The 22,191-nt window shown below is 39.3% G+C and overlaps 2 long non-coding RNA genes across 2 annotated transcripts in view; both read left to right on the plus strand.

Moving 5' to 3' along the window:
• LOC309609799 lies at nucleotides 1-6,049 on the plus strand. Its single transcript, XR_014233584.1, has 2 exons — nucleotides 1-133; nucleotides 4,733-6,049. It is a non-coding gene; the product is annotated as an uncharacterized lncRNA (long non-coding RNA).
• Nucleotides 6,050-9,649: 3,600 nt separating this feature from the next.
• LOC309609819 overlaps nucleotides 9,650-22,191 on the plus strand; it is a 167,986-nt gene continuing 155,444 nt past the window's right edge. Inside the window, exon 1 of the long non-coding RNA XR_014233603.1 lies at nucleotides 9,650-9,726. This is a non-coding gene — a long non-coding RNA (uncharacterized lncRNA). The remainder of the gene's footprint in view (nucleotides 9,727-22,191) is intronic.

Consider the following 22,191-nt stretch of genomic DNA (forward strand, 5'->3'; position numbering starts at 1 on the left):
CTTATTCCACCAGAGAAAAGGAAAGGTATTCTCTGCAAAACTGAATGTCCGGAATGTCCCTTTGAAATGACTTAGGGAGGCTGGGCTGATGCAAGCTCTGCTCGAAGGAAAACATGAGCTGGATTGTCTAGAGGCAAGTTATTTCCTACCTATATTTTCAAATGATCTCCCTTCTTGACTCTGATTTGCCACCAAGCTCCCCAGTTTCTTTTGCCTGGTCAACAAAAATAGAAGCCAATGCTAAGATTAGGACCTGAAAACTAAAACTAAAACTGAAAACAAAGGGGAGTTGAAAGTTGAACCTTAGAACTTGTCTATTTGTCCTTCTTCACATGCAGCATTTTCCCCCTCATGCCATAGTTCTTTGTATTATATGACAATATACCAGCTTCTCAAAATGCTGATTGTTATAGGCAGACAAATGTCATCAAATAACCAGGTAATAGGCAACTGGTTTTATTTTTTAACATCAGTGGATGGTTTTTATTTTCTTTTTAACATCAGTGGAATTTGGACAGAATTAATTAATATGGTATCGATACTTCAGGGTTTTTTTAGGTGTCTACAAGACAACTTGCTAGGGAGTGTTCAGAGGAAATACATTTATTATTTGGTCACTCATTTTCTGGTAAAGGAAAGACTGGAGAATTTCAAGTCACAATTCAATTCTAACTTTTGCTTAGTTTATCTTTGGAGGTCATGGCTAACTTCCCTTATAGTTTCAGCCTTTCTATATGAGGATTTAACTGGAACCCCGTAATCTATCCTGTCATCTGTACTTCCTGTCTCAATAGTCTCACCTTGAAACTGGGCAAGTTCCCAAGGATACAATAAGTCAAAGTCAAGTTGAACTGCTTTTCAAAGGCTTTTTTGGTGCCCTTTTCTAACCAAGGGACCTTTATTTACCTTGACTCATAGTTCCAGGGGCTTAGAAAAAATGAGCCTTGCTGCTAATGCTGCTAATACACAATAACCCCTTTTCAAATTGCCTAAATGTTAAACAAATGTCATTCATAATTAACTGAAAATTATCAAATGCCAGATCTGTAGCATTTGATAGCTATCTTTTTGACTTTGTTTCAAAAAGTTGGTTGTTTACTCTGGCAAACAGAAAAAAACAAAAGAACAGCATTTTTTTTGTTTTTAGTCTAAGAGCTACGAAGGGATGAAATATGCAGGAGACTCTAGCATATCTTCTACTTATTTGTTGAGTGGCCTTAACCTCTTGAAGCTTTCATTTCTGCAGCTATAAAATAGGAATAATCTACCTTATGAGAAATGAAAAACATGCCTGGCACATAATAAACACTGATTAGACAATTGTAATTATTACAAAGGTGTTTTATGCCATCATTTCCAGATACTACCGGACCCAGGGAGTAGAAAATGCAAACTGCCTGTTTCTTTAAGGGTTGAGGAAACACCAGCCAAACAGGAGCACTGTTCTGCCATCTTTGTCTTCTTGGCTGGCTCCATTCTCCCCCTAACCTACACCCCATCAGATATCTCCCACCTGTCACCCAGCTGCCTCTGAGCTACCATCAGGGCCACAGCTTCTATTCCCTCCTACAGGTATCCCCGCTTTTCAAAAGTTTGCTTTATACCACTTCACTTTTATGAAAGACTTACTTTAGTACCCGTTTTCCTAACCGAAAGAAATCTGAAGAGGATTTTCCCTTTACAGGACAAGGTGAAAATCGAGAAGAGCATTCAGTGTTTGTTTTGCAGGGAGCCGTTAGAGAGGCAGTGCAGTGAGAGTAGCACCACAAAACCCCTTCCCCAGGAACTGCACTCAGCATCTCACCATCAAGCTGCCATCGCTTTGAACTGTGTCTGTGAGCATCTGTGCTACATCTCGATTTATTTTGTGCATCTGTTAGCAAGATGTGTCCTAAGATAATTGCTGTTTCGATTCACACCATTTTGGTTCACGAAAGGTTTCACAGGAATTTTCTACTTGCAGTTAACTGAAGGAACCTGTATTTCTTTTTCCCCTTTCCTTCTTTCTTTTGCTTCTGTCTCCTGTTTTCCTTGACTTCTCTGCAGATAGACATCACTAATTAGCATATGCTTTACCTTCTCTTCCTTCTAGTCAGAAAACAGACCAATCATGGCCCATTGGCCTTTGGTTCTTCTGCACTATTTTCATGCTAGTTGTTTAAAAGCGCTCTCTTCCTACTACAAATGTCTCTATCTTTTTCTATTCAGAATGCTTGAGGGTGAAAACACATCTGATCACTAGTTGCCTGAGGTTTTGCTGTGTTGAATGCAAAAAGTTATAACCAAAGCCAGCTAGCTACTCACTTCGATCATTTGTCCTTAGTCTACAAGTTCATCTCTCATACAACTGCTAAGAACATCAATGGCTTTTTTGTTAATTAATAATGTTGATAACACTCATTGAATGTTGCATGTGTGCCCAGTATTATGATGAGTACTTTACTTGTAGTATCTCATTTACTTTTCACAGTCCCAAGAGATGACGATGATGATGATGATTCCTATTTCATAGAAAAAGAATCTGAAGCTCAGAGAGGTTATCCAGCTGTTACGTGGCTAAGGATACAATCACAGATCAGTCTTGATTGACACTCAGTCCTAACTCCATATACTATATATTTCATACAAGTTTGCCAGTAGGAAGGCTTCTAGGCTTATGCAGCTTCAAATCAGAGAATTCTCAACTGGGATCCTTTCTTTAGAGAAACAATATTCCATCTAAGAAAACGGATATAGAAGAAAACAAAGTCTGCCTTTCCCCTCCTATTAAACTGTGTCATCCATCCCCAATTAAAGACAACCACAAAAATCTAACCAAAAGTTTATTTCAAGACCTTACCTATGGGTCATAAACCTTTGAATTCCCAAATCCATATGTACACCAAGTATAGTACATATCTGTTCTCTGAATAAAAAACCTAAGTAGGGACTGTTGAGATGAATAATAATACAAATGGATTTAAAACACTTACTGAATTCATAGTCACTTAGTCCCTTTTAACCATTTTGTATTTTCTCTATCAACGGATGACTAAAGTAAAGCAGTCATCATATGAATATCTGATAACATATTTTACCTTAAAAGTGTTTACACTTTAAAAAGGGGAGAAGGGAAATTCAGATATGATTGGATTTGAGGCTTACTTTGTTATTTTGAAATGCCAAGTTGTCCCAGCAGCCTGAAATTATGTCAGGGTCTCTACATTTTGACATCAACTCACTGCTTTGTGGGTATGGTAGAGCTTAGTTGCACTAAGTTGAGATACTAATGAACTCTGTCATCTTTGTCAATTTACTTAACTTCTCTGTTCCTCAGATCTCTCTTCTGTAAAATGTAGGTAATAACAATGTCTGTCTGTCTGTTGTTGGAATTGTAAAAAGTATCCTATCTGATGCTCTTAGAACAGTTTGGGGCACAGAGTGAATTTTCAGTCAATGTTTGCTTTTTGTTTGGTGCTCTTGATAGAAACAAATCCAGCCGCATTAAGGGCTCACAGTCTGAACAGCGGGGTTACCCCACTTTGGTTATGAGCAGAATCCGAGATTTCACCTAGCCCCACTCCCCTCGCCTCAGCGCTCCTGATTCCTCTTACTATACTTCACTTTCTTCTTTTTGTATGACACTTATCAAATTCTAACATACAATATACTTTAGTTATGTGTTTACTGCTCATTAACTGTCTCCTCAGTAGACGGTAAACTCCACAAGAGCAGAAATACTTATTTTTTCCACTACCATATTCCAAATGCATAGAATAGAGCATGGCACAGAGTGATTACTCAATAAATATTGGTTAAAAATGAATAAATATAAAGATAGTTTGTCTGTCTTTCTCAAAATTCCTCCCATCTCCCACTTTTCTCTAGCCTCATTTCCCTTTCAAACTCTTTTCCCCAATGAACAATAATAACATAATGGCTAAGATTTATTGAGTACTTCCTGAATTCCAGGTACAATGGCCAGCATGACAAATGCATTATCTCATTTAATCCTGTTAAAAAGCAGATAGCAGATCCAAAATGGAGTCCCTTGTGCTTAATACCTAAACTAATTGCAGTCTCAACCCCCCAGGAATGTAACCTTTAACCAGCCAAGCTGGAATTACCTGGTCAGCACTAAGAGAGGTAATCCGGCCCATGGGCCCTTCTGTTCCCCTTAGGAGGTCAACCTTGCCTGAAACAATCCATTCTTTGCTAATAATTTCCTTTTCCTCCCCCTTTCCACAAAACCTTTCCTTTTCTACAGCCCAGTGAAGCTCTTTTCTATTTGCCAGATGGATGCTGCCCAATTCATGATTGTTTAATAAAGTCAACTTGATCCTTACATTTACTCAGTTGAATTTTTGTTATTTAACAATCCTATGCAAGAAGTGCTGTTATTCCCCTGACATTACAGAGATTCAGAGAGGTTCAGGCACTTATCTGAGGTCATACAGCTAGTTTAAATGAGGAACCAGTTTAGAACCCTGGGCAGCCTTACTGTGGCATCTGAGTTCTTAACCATGACACTGCAGTCTGTGAATACGACTGTGGGCCTGGCACAGGGTTCTTTCCTATGAATGATGGAATCCGAGTTCAAAAGATAAGACCTGGTCCCATAGGAGATGCTTTATCTGCACACACCAAGAGCAGAATCCCCACAGAGTCAGTAAAGTGAAGCAGAGGCCGACTATGTTTACTGGCAGGCTAACATAGCATTCTATGGTAATAATGTTCCTATCTTCCATTTCAGTGCATTCACTTCATCATTGTGAACAACGCGTCCCAGCGCACGCTAATCTACCAACCTAACCCCAGAGTAATGATAAAATGAAATCCTGCCATACATGAAGCCCTGAATTTTCAGCAGCAATTACCACTCAATACTAATTAATTTGTATGATCCATGAAGATTTGGCTTTGCAAGGAGTTTGACGTATAAGATTCCATAAGAATATGTCTTTGAGCTATTGGCATAATTACTTCCACTGTCAGTAAAGGAAAAGCCTTGGGATTTGCAAATAAGACTTGGAATTTAAGCATTTCCCCGTTTCTGTGGCAACAGTGGCTTCAATGACAACCAGTCAGGGCATGGAGTTACTGAACTCCTGTTCCCCTTGTCTAGCCTTGGGCACCTCCAGTTCGCTCCAAGCAGAATTGTTTAGTACATCTAAGAATATGCTCATCTTCCAGGTCTGTGCAGGATTCAACAACACAAGGTGGCATGTATTAGAGTGGTATCCTAGAGCTCCCAGGCAATGAAACTTGATAAAGGATACACCAGAGAGGAAGTGATGGGGTTGAAGTTAGGTGGTGAGAGTTGCAACAGTTAACAATCAAAAATGACCCATGGAGACCCAGACACAGCTAGCCATCTATCTCTATTTGCTTATGACCTAATAGCAGTGCTCGATAGAGACGGGATGTGAACACCACCATCGCTACTCAGTGGAACAGGGGAAGCTGGGTGGGACCTGAGCTGCACAAAAGTCCTCTCTGCCATTATCTTCCCATCCTTCCTTTAATCCAACAGATTTAAAATATCCATTCAATGGAAAAGTGCCCTTTTAAAGACTGATTCCTCTGTTCATGACTTACCTATCTTACTAGTAAATCAAACTCATTTCAGGGGTAAATAACTCCCTTGATTATTGAATAATCATAGATGAATTGGTATTTCCATGAATGAAAGCTGGAATTAAAAAAGAACAAGCTGGGGCTTCCCTGATGGCACAGCGATTAAAAATCCGCCTGCCAATGCAGGGGACACGGGCTCGAGCCCCAGTCCGGAAAGATCCCATGTGCCAAGGAGCAAATAAGCCCGTGAGCCACAACTACTGAGTCTGTGCTCTGGAGCCCTCAAGCCACAACTACTGAAGACAGCGTGCCACAACTACTGAAGCCCGCGCACCTAGAGCCCGTGCTCCGCAACAGGACAAGCCACCGCAATGAGAGGCCCACGAACTGCAACGAAGAGTAGCCCCCGCTTGCCGCAACTAGAGAAAGCCCACCTGCAGCAACAAAGACCCAACACAGCCAAAAATAAATAAATAAATAAATTTATAAAAAAGGAACATACCGGTGCTGCTGAGTGAAAATTTACCAAAACTGCTGTTTGGCAAATATACAGTCGCTTAAATGACCTTCACCAGAAGAATAACTTTTTTTTTTGGCAGCAGGATGGTTAAATAAAGAGAAAAATGCAGTAGTCGGATATACTTTAGTACTTGTTCGAGCTGTGTGAAATGGCAGAGCAGGAGAGCGGCTTTTTAGTCATCTTAGAGGAAACCAATATTTTTCCTTCTATGCACCTAAAGATGCATGTACCTTACCTGAGGGGTGGTAATCATTGGAAGGATGGATGGATGAATCAATTCATTCAATAAATATTTATTGAGTACTTATTATGTACCAGATACTAGTAAACACAGTGATCAAAAACAGATAAAAATCCCTGTACTCATGGAGCATACATTCTAGTGGAATAACAACTAGATGGCTGAATAAATTCTAAATGGATATGGGAGCTCCTAAGTCCCTATTATATTGCTTCACAGGCCATAAGAGTGCATTTACCTTAACGTGGATAGACCCAAAAGAATTAGTAGCCTGATACTATAGAGTTACTGCTGACAATGCGATCAAACTCCCCTTTATACTGATGAATGCCAGATCCCATAGATGGAGTTCAAGGTTAAAGCTAAGGGAAGGTGTTACAGTGAAAAGGGCATTTGTTCCTTCTCTGTGAGTGCTAAAAGACCTATCTAAAAAGGAGCATGTGTGCTCTGAGCTAAAATGTGATTGAAAGCAAAAAAAAAAAAAAAAAAAAAAAAAGACTGGTATTGGTCAGCTGTTTATGAGAATACACTTGGATTTTGCTTAAGCAAAAGGAATTGGAGTTATTCATGAAGGGAGATTATGGAATCTGTAACTCTTGTTTCCAAAAGAAATTAGGCCTGCCTAGGAATCCTTGAGGTGATTTTTTTTTTTTCACTACATTTTATGGTACAACCAATAAAACAGTGGGACCAGATCTTTAAATACTAATATTCACCATCGTTGTATGTATATTTTAATGACGAAAGCAAAGAAAGAATACATTTTTCTCTTGAATCTATATTCCTTCTTTGGAATTTTCAAGTGAAGTAAGAAAAACTAAGTGTATAAATCCTTTAGTACAGAAAGAAACTCTTGTGGGGCTGGAGCAGGGAGATAATTAGGAGATGGAACTTAGTTTGCTGATAATACCATGGCAAAATTACCTGGGGTCAGCTATTATCCTCAGGTTTTCAAGTTTTGAAACTTAATTTTAATCATGGTACACAGAGCTGTTCAGCCCTCTAGGGGCCCATTTACACATTGCTCAAACTCACAAGATTCTGATGTATAAACCAGAATGCCAATTTATGAACCTATGTTGGAAGTTATCTCCTAGTAAGAGTTTATGCCTTGTGATGGTCATGAATACTCAGACCTCCAAATTTTCCATCAAAAGACTTATATTAAAGCCAAGTAAACTGTATAATCTTAAGACATCAGAGTTCCACCAAGTGAAGAAATTAATGGGTTGTTTTTCTCTAGGGAAAGAGTCCAGCACAGAAGCTAAGTGATTAGGATATGGCTGAGACTAGGGTTGGATTCAAAGCTCATCTACCACCTATTAGTGACTTTGGGAAAGCTCACTAGTGCTTATTTCTCTCTTCTGAACATGGAAATAATGAAAAAAAGACAATCCATCTAAAGCACTAAGCACAACAACAGACACATAGGAAACAGTCAAAAAATGTTCAGCATTATATTTCTAACTAAAGAATTGATATTGGTTTTCTGGGAAAAGTTTATTTTAATAGGGTTGTTGTGAGAATTAAGATGCTCTAACAATATTAACTATTACTGTTTCTAGCTAAAGAAATAGGTTTTACGGAATCAAAATACCCTCCACCTGGATAGCAGCGCTTGACAGATATTAAAACTTCCTACTTTCAAGGTTGTTTTCGTAAGACACCACCAAACACCCTAGCATTACTTTTTCGTCAGTCTTCTTTTCACCAGTCACATTGTAGGCATGACTTTCTGTGCCTGGCAGCCCCCTCTGGATTTAGGGTTTCCTAGATCTCTGGGGAAGGTTATTTTGATAGGGATGTTAAGTTTATTAATTATGTGACTATTTCAACTATCGAATAGTTTCAGCCTCAGAACTACAGGTGAGTTTTTCCTGACCATGGTACTAAATCCACTAATTTTCAAAAGATGAAGAAAGGCATACACGTCCAGATCACTTGAGCTACTGGTTAAAATTGCAAACTCTTGGAATCGTTAAAATGGTGGTTATCTCAGGACAGGGTGGGGTAAGGTTGGCCTGAGAAGGGGCATGAGCAAACATTCTGGGGTGTTGGAACATTCCACAGCTTTATCTTGGTGATGGCTGTGTATACACAGATATATACGTATGTGAAAATTCAGTGAACTGGAAGGCTGCTGGTTCCCGGTTCTTCATGTCAGGAGCTTGGAATTTGCCACTCCATCCTTTTGTTTTTACTAAAAACAGGTAAAAAGCTGAACAGACTGAAAAAGCAATAACTCTTCTTGGATCCATAAGAGAGGGGAGGACACAGGGCAAACTGCTGCCCTCAAGACTGGAGAGACAGGTAGGAGAATAAAGGGAGTCACAGCTTACTGGAGCAGAGACTCCTGAAAGGAAACCGCCCCAGGTATGGTGATGCCTTTTTAAATACGACATCAAAGACAAGATCCATGAAAGGAATAATTGATAAGCTGGACTTCATTAAAATTAAAAGCTTTTGCTCTGCTAAAGACAGTATCAAAAGAATTAGAAGACAAGCCACTTAACTGGGAGATATGTTTGCAAAAAACATATCTGATAAAGGACTGTTATCCAAAATATGCAAAGAACTCGTGAAACTCAATCATAACAAAACAAAAATCTAATTAAAACACGGGCCAAACACCTTAACAGACACCTCATCAAAGAAGATATACAGATGGTAAATAAGTATATGAAAAGATGCTCCACGTCATTTGTCATCAGAGAAATGCAAATTAAAGCAACAATGAGATATCACTACATACCAGTCAGAATAGTCAAAATCCAGAACACCCACAACACTAAATGCTGGCAAGGATGGGGAGCAACGGACCTCTCATTCATTGCTGGTAGAAATACAAAATAGTACAGCCACTTTGGAAGACAGTTTGGTGGTTCTCATAAAACTAAACATAATCTTACCATATATTCCAGCAATCAAGAACCTAGGCATTTATTCAAACGAATTGAAAACTTATGTTTACACAAAAACCTGCACATGGATATTTATGGCAGCTTTATTCATAGTTGCCAAACCTTGGAAGCAACCAAGATGTCCTTCAGTAGGTGAATGGATGAATAAACTTTCCTACACCCAGACAACGGAATATTATTCAGTGCTAAAAAGAAATGAGCCATCAAGCTACGTAGTAATGGAGGAGTCTTAAGTGTATATTACTAATTGAAAAAAGCCAATCTGAAAAGGCTACATACTATATGATTCCAACTATATGACATTCTGGAAAATGTAAAACTATGGAGACAAAAGATAAGGGGTTGGGGGGTTGGAGAGATGAATAGGCAGAGCACAGAGGATTTTTACGGCAGTGGAAATACTCTGTATAATATTAGAATGACGGATATATGTCATTATACATTTGTTCAAACCCATAGAATGTACAATACCAAGAGTGAACTCTGAGGTAACCTATAAACTTTGGGTGATTATGATGTGTCAATGTGAGTTCAACCTTGGTAAAACATGTACCATTCTGGTGAACGATGTTGGTGATACGGGAGGCACGTGTTGGGGCAGGAGGAATAAGGGGAATCTCTGTACGTCCCTCTCAATTTTGTTGTCAACCTAAAACGGTTCTAAAACTATGAAGTCTTTTAAAACTTCACTGAACTGTGAACTTGAGAGCACTTTACTGTGGGTATTTGACAACTCAATAAAAAGATTTAAGCATCAAATAAAAATGTCTGGCCCTACCTCAGATGTTTTGAATCAGAACCTCTGGGCAAAGGGCATGCGAATCTTCATTTTTAATAAGCACCCTCGGATGACTGTAATGTACATTGATGTTTGAGAACCACTGGTATAAAAAAGTACATTTTCAATTTTGAAGACCAAGAAAAATAATCTGAAATCAAAACCATCCCAGGAGCTGCGAGATAAATGCCACATAAATACCAGTTTTCATATATTCTGAAACCTTAGAGCTTTGAGTCAAGGAACCAACATCTGTTTCTTGTGCTATCTGATAGGTCTCTACATGCAGCTCTAACATAAAAACTGAAATGAGCCATTGGGAAGCGAGGACCCACAGAGAGGCTGCAGCAGGGCTGTACTCTTAACAGCCACCTTGCGGCCAGAGCCTCAGGCTGGAGTTCTCCTCTCTTCCGATCCGATAACGTCAAAAGCTGGTCAAGTTACTGGGGGTTGAATTACAATGCAGTGCCATTGGGAAGAGCACTTGTCAAGAACCTACCTCCTCCCAAATAATCAGGGGTCTGTTTGGAAAAGAAGAAAAAGAATCTGCCTAATGGAGCTTTTTGAAAGCTGAGATAAAAAGACTTTCTTCCGTGTTACTGCCTGCAGAGTGTCATGATTCCAAATGAAAAACTCTCTGGCTCACAGACAGATCCTCTAATGTTTGAGTGAATGAATCGGGAGAGTATTTAGAGATCGTCCAAGATCTCTGCAAGGATTTGTTTACACAAGGCTCCTTTGGCTTTAGCATTACTTTACACTGCATCATTTTCTTGCAATATTCACTGCGGTGTTATTAGGGATGTACGCAGGAAAAGGCGAGCTTGCCTTCAAGGGCATCGTCTGCCTGCATCTCTGCAGACTATGGGAGAATACATAACATCCACTCCACTGTGGAACAAACCACAAGACTCCGGTTACCCACCTCTTGTGTTTTCCTTTTACAGTTCTGGACGTGTGTAGCACACTTTTTATAAAGCGGGCCCCAACTGAACAAACGTTTTCTGGGCTGCAAATCGAATGAGAAAATGCAAATCTAGGATCTCCCTGTGGACAGTATGGATAAGGTTACAATGAAAAGTGATCCCGGGCGCAACTCTCATGACTAATTCTCTCCATCTATATCCCCTTACCCCACTCACAATAATCATGTCCTTCAGTTCGTGCCCCACCCATCAACAGCACACCTGTTAGTGCAAACCTATAATAACAGAGGGTAGATTTTCCTGGGAAATGGCAAAATGACTCAAGGTATTTATCTGTTGGCAAAACTGTGCTTCCTTCTGAGACGGTTGTATGTACACAGATATTTCTCCTCGCATGAATCACAGCATTTTCCAGCTGGAAAAGACCTTGAAGATAATCTAGGGAAACTTCTCGTTAATAGATACAGAAATACAAGCCCAGAAAGCAAACTTACTTCAGGTTATAGAACCAGTTAAGAATAAAACCTGAGCTTCAGTTAATATCCTTTCGCCAAACCAGTATGGCCTCGATCAGACTTGGTCAACAACTCCCAGTCCTTTTCTCTTTTTTTGTTTTTTTTTAATAGACAATTTTTTAGTGCAGTTTTATATTTGCAGCAACATTGAGTGGAAGGAACAGAGATTTCCCATATACTGCCCTGTCCCCACACACACCTCCAAGTCCTTGTAAGTTTCCCAGTAACTCTGGACCAGTCCATGGAGGTTAAACCAAGTTAATACCTTTTTTCCTCTATATTTGTCAGATATTTTTACAGAATGAGATACCAGACAGGAGATGATATCCTATTAGAGTCACATTAGGAAGAACTTCACAAATGTTCCCATTCTCCTGCAACCAAAATACATTTGTTTACTTCTCCCCAGCAACTAATCCTACTCCCTCCCTCTTGGTTATGGGTCATGCCTTCCATTAGCAATATTACACTTCCTTCCTAAATTCTGGAATTTCTCCACCTCTACTTTCCTGGGACCCATCACACATAGTCTCTTTTAGTCCATAGCCCATCTGTTGACAATTTTGAAACAATCCAGGTCTTTTTCCCAATGTTTATCATCAGTTTTCTCACACAAAAGCATTGGGGCACTTTGGCATTCTTATTAGTCTGTGGTTGCATTTCAACCGTCTCCTACAAACTGAATGACAAAAATGTCCACAATATTCAAGAAGTTGAACATTTTCATCATGCCCCATTGTCCCAGGCAATGAAAGCACATGTTCAGGATGAGTCATCCCATTTCCTGCCAACAATAATTGGCAGGCATACTGTGGCTTCCTTTAGTCCATCACTTCTTAGTGTCAGCCTTAAAAATTTAAATCTTAAATCATAAGAGTTTACGACTTTAATCAATCTGCAATTATTATAAGCAAGTGCCTCGTTTAATCTGTTGCCAGAGATACACGTGAAATATTTAAGCAATTCAGAAATGGCCAGGTATCGATAATATGTATCTTAGCCTCATTTGTTTTTTAATAAGCATCAATGTGGCTCATGATACTTTCAGATAACCTAATTTAAGATGCGAATCTTAAACATTTTCCTGGTGAAATAGCCTTCCAAAGTTTCACCAGTGTTAGCTAGTTTATATAGTACTGTGCTTCAGTTTTGATGAATGGAAAAGTCAAAACAGCAAGCCCAAGGTCATGAGGCATTAACAGGAGAACAAGGACTAAAATGTGCATCAAGGTCACCTAACCAGTGATTCAAAATCTAGCAACAGATCTTGAAATCTTTCATGATAGATCCCTAAACTGTCACCACTACACTCCCTACTTAACCAAGCTCCCCCTTCATTACCTTCCATGCTGTTTTTCCTAAGGGTTCCCGGATATTAAGCGGAGTGTTCTGTCTCACCCAGACTCTCAAGACCCTCATTTTAGCATCACCCAAGGTCTACTCCTCCTCTTTTCACTCTCCATTCACAAAGTGATATAGCAAGGAAATGGATATGAGTCACAAAAAGGCTAGCGCTCCTTGACCTAGGTCTTCCTGTTTTTAATTATTGCAAAGAGAGGCAGTATGATTTAGTAGAAAGGATAATAGATTTGGTGTCAGAAAACCCAAGATGAAGTCTGGTTCTGTCACTTTACAGCTCTGTGACTTTGAAAAAAGTCACTGAAGTGAATTACTCTTGAATTAATCTTACAGAGCTTCACTTTCCTCATCTCTTACGAGTGTGGGTATGGCATGCTGGTTTAATGTGATTTGCAAAATCCACTGAATGCACTTTTTAAATGCACTTTTAGTGTTACATGAATGTAAAAGAGTGTGATGCTGGATACCTCTAATCCTGAGGGTAAAGTGGCACTAAAGGGCTTACAGGGCTTCAGTGACTCCTGTACGAAAAGCTGATAATCATGTCCTAGGCCCATGATCTCAAATTTTTTTTCCCAGAAGTCTTCATTAGGAGAATAGAGAATGAACCAGTAACTGGGCTAAATGAAAGAAATTTATCTGAAAATTTATTTCTACTTTTTAACCCATGTTTTATTTTAAGAGAGTTTAAATCTCCAGTGAGATAAAATGGATGCTTTGGGAAGATGTGACACATTTACCACATTTTCTTTATGCCCTCTGGAACTGCACCCCATGGCACCTTGTGTCATTAGTTGTAGCCTTCTGCCTTCCTCATCTGTATTTCCATGGGCAGTTATTAGAGCTATATTATAGCCCTCCGTTTACTGGTCTTCCTCCTCCAGACAGGCACTTTGGTTTCTTTCTTGTATTATCGCTAGAGCCTAGCATAGTGCTTGGTATATTGCAAACATGCTATACACATTTGCTGAACGAATCAATTAACTTCCTCTTTTCAAGGATATGTTTTGGGTTGGTTGATAATGTCCTAATTACTATTGATTTCCACTGATAAAAATGAAAAAGGCAAAATGAGAGCTTTGAAAGTTAAATGGTTAGACCTAAATCTAAGTCCAATGCTGGCTTTCAGTTCTTCCATCCAGCGCCCCAGCCATCCTTCCCTGGTGCTCAACAGCCTGACGCTCAGTAGAGGTGTTCATTTCATCGCTATTGCCTGTCTTTGCATATGAACAGTATTGGTGGTTTATTCTGCCATTGGATTTCTATAATCCTCAATTATAAATATAAGAAACCTTGCTCCAGTCCTTGTTCCACATTCCACAATGTCTGTTTCACACACACACAAATTTCCCTTTGAAACCAATGAGCATTCTGTGCCAGAAGATATCATGGAGATGAGGGAGGAAGGCAGGGAGAGGAGAGAGGGAGAATCAGAGTCACCATCTGTTGACAATACTCATGTGTAGAGCCAGTTTTGAAGGTTAATGACATGTCACGCATCCTCTAGCGTCTGGTAACAAAAATAGGCTGCTCTCCCAGAATTTGATAGAACAGTTGTTGCTCCGTGGAAGATGTAACATGTCAGCCAGCACTCCAGCAGGGTCCAGGAAGGAAATTTCTGCCAAAAGCTGGATGAAATTTAACAGTGGTCCAGGAAAAACAAATTTTACCAAAATTCAAATGTGGAAGTGATCATTTTTCCCTGAGGCCAATAAAGGGGCTATAGAGCATTGACCTTCCAAAATGACCCTGCATAATGGGTTGTTTTTTTTTTAAGTGCCCTTGAATTTCATCAGGAACTCTTCAATATACATCTACTCCTTTGTCTACCTATTTTCAGGAAGAAAATTTAAAAAGGTTTGTTGTTTTTTTTTTAAAAAAAATTATTTATTTATTTATTTATTTATTTTTTTGGCTGCATCAGGTCTTAGTTGCGGTACGCAGGATCTTTCATTGCGGCGTGCGGGCTCTTCGTTGCAGTGCGCGGGCTTCTCTCTAGTTGTGGTGCGTGGGCTCCAGAGCATGTGGGCTCTGTAGTTGCAGCATGCGGGCTCTCTACTTGTGGCTCACGTGCTCAGTAGTTGCGGCATGTAGACTTAGTTGCCCCACGGCATGTGGGATCTTAGTTCCCTGACCAGGGATCGAACTGGCACCCCTTGCATTGCAAGACAGATTCTTAACCACTGGACCACCAGGAAAGTACACCCCCTTCAAAAAAAAAAAAAAGGGTTTTTAAGACTATAATAAAAATGGGTCCAAGGGTTTACCAAGGGTCCACCCATGGTTTCTTTGGGTGGTTAAATTATTGGCATTGCAGCTGATCCAAGGAAAATCTGGGTCTCAACTTCATCGACAGCCTACTGTTTAATGACTCGCTTTGCTGTCTCATCAAGAATTCACCCAGGTGAAAGGCTGCACCTTCTCAAATGTAATAGCGTGCTTTCCCCACATCTCATCTGGGGTCTCTAATTTTCAAAGCCCTGCTGAGCAACCTTTGAAAATCCAGGCCCTTTACCACCTGGCACTCCAGGGGTGTCTTGAGAGGGGGCAGCTCTGCCTATTTTGCTGTTAACCTAAGAACAAACTGTCTGGTCCCAGCATGGAGTACAGTAGATTGACCAGGAGCTTGTATAAAGGGACAGAGCAGAGAAACTGGAACGCTCCCAAGCTCCTCCAGATCATGTCTTCGTAGTGTGACATCATTGTTCTGTTTGAAGTAAAATTTCTGGACTTTAGCTCTGCCTAACTTCAAATATAAGTGTAGAATACAAATAAAAAATTAAATGATTGCTTGATTACTTGCCAGTTTGACTATATCCAACCCTGTCTTATTTATGAGCAGACATACTGTAAGTAGCTCTTTGCAGGAACCCGCCCTCAGCATGAAGCCCCTTTGCTTGTCACTTTAGCAAAGCTGTATCGTAACTAACTTTTAAACCAGGCAGCCCCATGCACTACTCATCTCCGGCCCAAGCACACCTTTCAGATCTTTTAATCACACAATACCTTGACTAACTTGTCAGTTCTTTCTGACAAGAAGAAGAAATGAAAGAATCAAAGAAGTAGAAATGAAGAATAGGTAAGTAAGAGATGACCAGATCTCTTCCGTAGCTTCCCTTTCAGTAATCTCCTGAACAAACTGTGCGACCAAACTGTGTGAACAAGATAACATCTAGCGGAAGATCATACCAGCCTGTATGCAGTGGGGGATGGCAACGACTCTGACCTCCCATCTCAATGATTAACTGAGATTACTTCCCTTCTTTCCTTCAAAACTTTCATGGCCGAGTGGAATCTTGGGATGTGGTTTTTGGGGGACGCTGAGTCCACCATCTCCCCAGATTGCTGGCATTCTGATTAAAGGTGACTTTCCATTCTATCAACATTTCTGAGTTTTGATTTTGTAAGTAACGAGCAACAGGACCCTATTTGGTAACAATACAAGTTAAAATTTGGGTACTGAAATGATCACTTGCACAGAAGTTAGGAGATCTGGGTTCATTTTCAGGCTCTTCTTGTGTGACTTTGTGTAAATCATTTAACCTCTCTGGGCCTCAAATTCCTCAACCCTAAAATTAAACTCAAGATAATAAATGTGATTTCAGCCACTAAAAATGGGAGGGAATTTGTCTAGATCAGTACTGTCCAATAGAACTTTCTGCAAAGAAGGAAATGTGCTATCCAAGATGGTAGCCACTAGCCATATTGAGCAGCACATGAAATGTGGGTACTATGACTGAGGAATGAATTTTTAATTTTATTTAATTTCAATCATTTTAAATTTAAAACAAACACATGGCCAGTGGTTGCTATATTGGACAATGCAGGTTCAATTATTTCTAATTTGATGATTTCTAAACCTAGCTAATGGCCCACAATGAATCTTTCTTGTTATTTTGCCCACCCTGAAATTTACTTCATAAATTATTTGGTATATATTAATAACTAATCTTTATCAGTGTAGTAATTAATCATTATAATAAAAAATGGAATCCCTACATGAGCAAGATAAAACATATGTGAAAGAATTTTATGAATTCTAAAATACTACACAAATATAAAGCATTACTAATCAACTATCACACCTAACTGCACACCTTTGCCAAGTGCCAGCTGGCATATACAGACTAAAAACTCTTCTATTTCATAGCCCATGCCAATGGAAATTCCTTAATGGAACCCTGTGGTAGTCCTGAAAACACACTTTCTGAGCACCTTCTTCCACTGACATTTAAATAAACAAATTTTAGATTCCTTTTCTTTCCTACTGCATTAATCAAGGGTTTTAGCCTGTATGTTGCCATAACCTATGCAAGAAAAAGATTTCTATTGATTATGTAATGTCTTACAATAGTTGAGTGAGTGCATTTCTTTTGCTTCTAGGCTTTGCCTCACACCTGCAAAACTCATTAAACATTGACCAGAGGAAGTTCAAAGGGGTGACTCACCAGAAGCTCCCACTTTGGCCTGTGCCTGCATTTGCCTCTTTTCACCTCTGTTTAATCCTGTTCGTCCCCTTGGTTTCCTCTCACTGACCTTCAGACTCTATTCTAGCCCTGCCCATGTGGCTTCTAGACTGATGTTCTTCTCGGGATCACAACCCTCTCCATTTCTTCTCTATTCTGTTGTCTCCCCAGTCTTGGCACGTTTGCTCAGTTCTGTACACTCTGACTATCCCCTTTAAGATGGCCCTGAGATTTTCTCCTGGGTACTGACCCAGTGGGCAGCTTAAGCTAGCACAGCCTAGAGACCATGCCTCTGGCCCCTTCTCAGCTCTCCAAGGTCCAGAAACCAGACAATGGGTTTTGATTTGAAGGAAAGGCCTCTCTTACCAATTATTTAAGAACAAATCATTTCCCATTTTATCTTATTTTTAAGTGATTCTAGAGTCTCCTATAAGGTATATGGTTCATAGTTTGGAAAAAAGTGATTTTTTAAAATAGCTTTATTATATGTATAACTGACCTGCAATAAATGACACATATTTGAAGTGTACAATTTGTTAAATTTTGACATACGTATACACCCAAAAGCCATCAATACAACCAAGAAAATGAGTATATCCATTACCCCCAAAAGTTTCCTATGCCCCTCTTTAATCCTTCACTATCACCCTTACCTGCTGCCCTTTGTCCTGGACTCAGGCAATCACTGATCTGCTTCCTGTCACTATAGATTACTTTGCATTTTCTAGAATTTTAAATAAATGGGATCATACAGTATGCACTATTTTTTTCTCTAGCTTCTTTCCTTTTTATTAATAAGTAGTGTTTATTTTAGGATATACCATAAAATGGATCAATTTATTATCCATTCATTTGTTGATGGACATTTGGGTTGTTTCCAGTTTGGGCTATTACAGATAAAGCTTCTATGAACATTTATGAACAAGTCTTTGCATGAACACAAGGCTTCATTTCTCTTGGGCAAATACCTGGGAGTGGAATCACTGGATCATACAGTTCTTTAAGAAACTGCTAACATTCAGCATACTCAATTTTTAAAATTTTAGCTGTTCTAATAGGTAAATGATGGTTCACTGATGCTTTGTTTATTTACTTTTTATTCCTTTTTGTCTTTATCTTTCATTTTGGACACTTTCTATTGCAATGTCTTCCAGTTCACTAGTCTTTTCTTTTGCAGTATCTAATCTACTGCTAATCCCACTACAGTGTGTTTTTCATCTGAGACATAGTTTTCATCTATGCAAGTTCATTTTGGGCCTTTTTTTATCTTCCAGCTTTCCTCTAGCTCTTGGACTATGAAATAGTCTTTCCCCTAGCTCTTGGACTATGAAACACAATTATAATAACTGTTTTAATGTCCTTGTCTGCTAATTTTAATATCTAGGCCAATTCTATTTTGGTGTCCTCATTATGGGTCATATCCTCCCACTTCTTTGCATGCCTGGTAACTTCTTAATAGATGCCACACATTTTGAATTTCCCTGTGGTGTGTGCTGGATATTTTTGCATTCTTATAAATATCTTTGAGTTTTGTTCTGAGACACAGTTACATTACTTGGAAACCATTTGATACTTTCAAGTCGTATTTTTGAGATTTATTGGGCAAGACTAGAGCAGCACATTTAGTCTTGGGTTAATTATTCCCCACACTACTGAGGCAAAATCTTTCTGAGTACTCTATCCAATGTGCCATGAATTATGTTTTCCAATCTGGCTGATGGGAACAGGTACTATTCCCAGTCCTATGTGAGCTCCTGGAAATTTCTTCCTAATCTTTCTGGAAGTTCTTTCCGGAGCCAAGAATAGTTTTCTCACACACATGTGCTCATCAACATTCTGCTTAAAACTTAAAGCTCTGTAGGCCTCTGAGCTTCTTTCCTTTGCAGTTTCTCCTCTCCAGAACTCTGCCCTGCAAAGTCTGCCTTTGTCTCTCCAGTCTGTCAGTTCCATCTCCTCAACTCACGGGGTCCACTGGACCAACCTGGGTTCCCCCTCCCTACACAGCAACCTGACAACTCATTCAGAGCAGTAAGTTGGGGCAATTTTAGAGCTTACCTTGTTTGATCCCCACCTTGCAGGTATCACTTTCCTTAATTTGCCTCATCTCCAATGCCTTAATAACCTTTGTTTCATACATTTTTCCTGGTTTTTTTTCCTCATTGTTTCAGGGTGAAGGGTAAACTTGGTCCCAGTTTCTCTATCTTGACCAGAAGCACAAGTCAATTATTTCTTTTTGAAAATTAGTTACCTCTACCACACACCCTCAACATGAGGAGGAGAAACAAAGAAAAAATAAGTGTGTCCTTACAGCAAAGTTTATGAGTTAGGTTAGATCTACCCGGGTTACCTAGACAGAACAAAGCTTCAGTAGGAAAATGGGAGAAACTGACTGGTCCTTCTACAATGTTTAGACCCAGAGGTGCACAACTTTCTGGAACAGGGTCACATAGAGAAAGACAGTCAGAGAAAAAGCTGCTTCTGAGGAGAGATTGTGAGTCCATGGGATTGTGAGTCCACTGGAGAATAAAAGGAGACTATGGAAAGGAATTCACGTTTCATTCATTTAAAGCTCCTCCCTTTTCTTCTCACTCTCTAACTGATGCTTCCATTGGTGCATTGAGCAGTCTGAGCCTCTCCTGCCCTTGTTAATGTGCCTTTGCTCTAGTCTCTAGCTAATCTCATGCCCTTCTCCCATTTTTTCCCAAGCCAAACCTCTTGTCTCTTACATCATTTCTCTTACTCAGTTAAAGAGGTGGGCAGGAGTTGTTCCAGGAAAGCTGCCCTCCATTATAGGTCAAAGGGCATCAACCTTAAGGGAGAGGACAAGACTGTCCAGGACCTTTATCAATTTAGAGAGCTCAGTTGTAACTGGCAACGATTTTCTGATTAAATAATTTTTTTTTTTTTTTTGTCAAGTGGATGTGAATTTTAGTTTTAACCTAGAAACATGTGCCTTCTGGGAGGGATAAATTAGGAGGTTGGGATTAACATAGACACACTACTATATATAAAATAGATAATCAATAAGGACCTACTGTATAGCACAGGGAACTCTACTCAATATTCTGTAATAACCTATATGGGAAAAGAATCTGAAAAAGAATAGATACATGTACATGTATAACTAAATCACTTTGCTGTACACCTGAAACTAACACAACACTCTAAGTCAACTATATTCCAATATAAAGTTTTTAAAAATAATATAAAAAAATAAAAATAAAAACATGTGCCTTCTAAGTACCCACATTTAGATAAAGGTAAGACTGAAAAACAGATAATACCTTATTTATTTCAGGTAGAAAAATGAGATTCCAAATAGTGTCTTTCAACTGATCAGTTTTGCACTGACTTCAATATTCACTCTACTTTGACAGCACGTCTTTTATCACAGTTGTGTAAAACTTATGACAGAGAGTTAACAGAAATAGAGTAAAGCTCAAAAGAAACACAAGACATTCTTGAATTAATGGAAAGATGCCATAGGTCAGATCACATTCTCAAAACACAGCTCCATGCATTAAAAGGCCATAATAAAATAACTAACACACAGCAAACATTAGTTCTAACTGCAGCACTGGAACTATAAAAGAATGACACCTTTTGATCACAAAAGCATCCGGTAAAAAAGTACAGAGGATTTTCTCCTCTTGGAGTCATCACAAATTTATTTCTGAATGGGACTATGGGACATAGAAACAAATGGCTAAAAATTTAGTCCAAAAAGGTACTTGGTATCATACAGAATTTTTAAAACTTGATTTGAAACTAGTTTCATTCAAACTGATTTATATATGTAGACAGAACCAATGCTCTAAGATATATAGATAGATAAATTATAGATGGATGGATACATAGATAATCCTCAAAAATGTCATTATTTTCACATTATTTTCTTCTTTGCATTTAACAGTATATTGGGATAGTAGGAAACATCAGGGGACAAGCAGAGTCTCAACAACAGCAGCAAGAGACAGGCTAATGTTTGATTTAGAGCGGTGTTTCTCTAAGGATGGTCTGAGGAGCACCCCCATCATAAGCATATGGAGCACTTGTTAAATATGCAAATACCCAGGCCCCTCCTGGACATATTAAATCAGAATCTCCAAGAGTGCAGCCTGGGATTCTGCATTTTAACACACTTCCCTAGTATTCCTTCTTCACATTAAAACTTAGGAACTCCAGGTTTCAAGCGTAGACTCTGGAGCCAGACTTAATGGGTTCAAAATTCAACTCTACTAAATAGGCATATTACTCTGCATCAGTTTCTTCATCTGCCAACTGGAGGTGATGATAATAACAGTACCTAGCTCATAGGATTATAAAAGAACTAAATGAGTTACATAGAAAGTCTCAGAACTGCATTGCGCACAATATAAGTGCTACCTATACAAATGCAACAGGCATAACTAAGTCAACCAGGCTCCAAATTACTACATCCGGTAAGTATAGGAACTCAACAGGAACACAATATTAACAATGAGTTATGAGGAGTAAAAACACAAGTTGGACTCACAGCATTCCCTTTAGCTTATCGTTTGCGGGTCCTTTGTTGTGCTGTATTTTGCTTTTATTGGCAAAAGACAACCTTTTGTGAAGCTGTCTCTTGCTGCCCTAGAAGATACGGCAGCACCAAGTAATCCCCCTTTTTCTGTAACCAAAACTTCAGTGCTCTCCCTAAAGTTCTAGTGAATCCTTGGGCATTGTCTTCCCCATATAATACCATATGCCTCTGAAGGAAAAATGATTCTTCCTTTAGCTCTTGTCTTGTCAAGATGCCCTGGCTAACACAGAGATATCCCGGTTGCCTACCTGCTCTCTGGATCTTATGTGACTCAGGTGTTCCAACCTCACTCATACTGTCAGGATTCACGCTGGCTCAGCTCCACGGTTTAAGTTTTAGTGTATG

Source organism: Balaenoptera borealis (assembly GCF_965194805.1).
Source record: "Balaenoptera borealis genome assembly, chromosome: 13".
Taxonomy (NCBI): domain Eukaryota; kingdom Metazoa; phylum Chordata; class Mammalia; order Artiodactyla; family Balaenopteridae; genus Balaenoptera; species Balaenoptera borealis.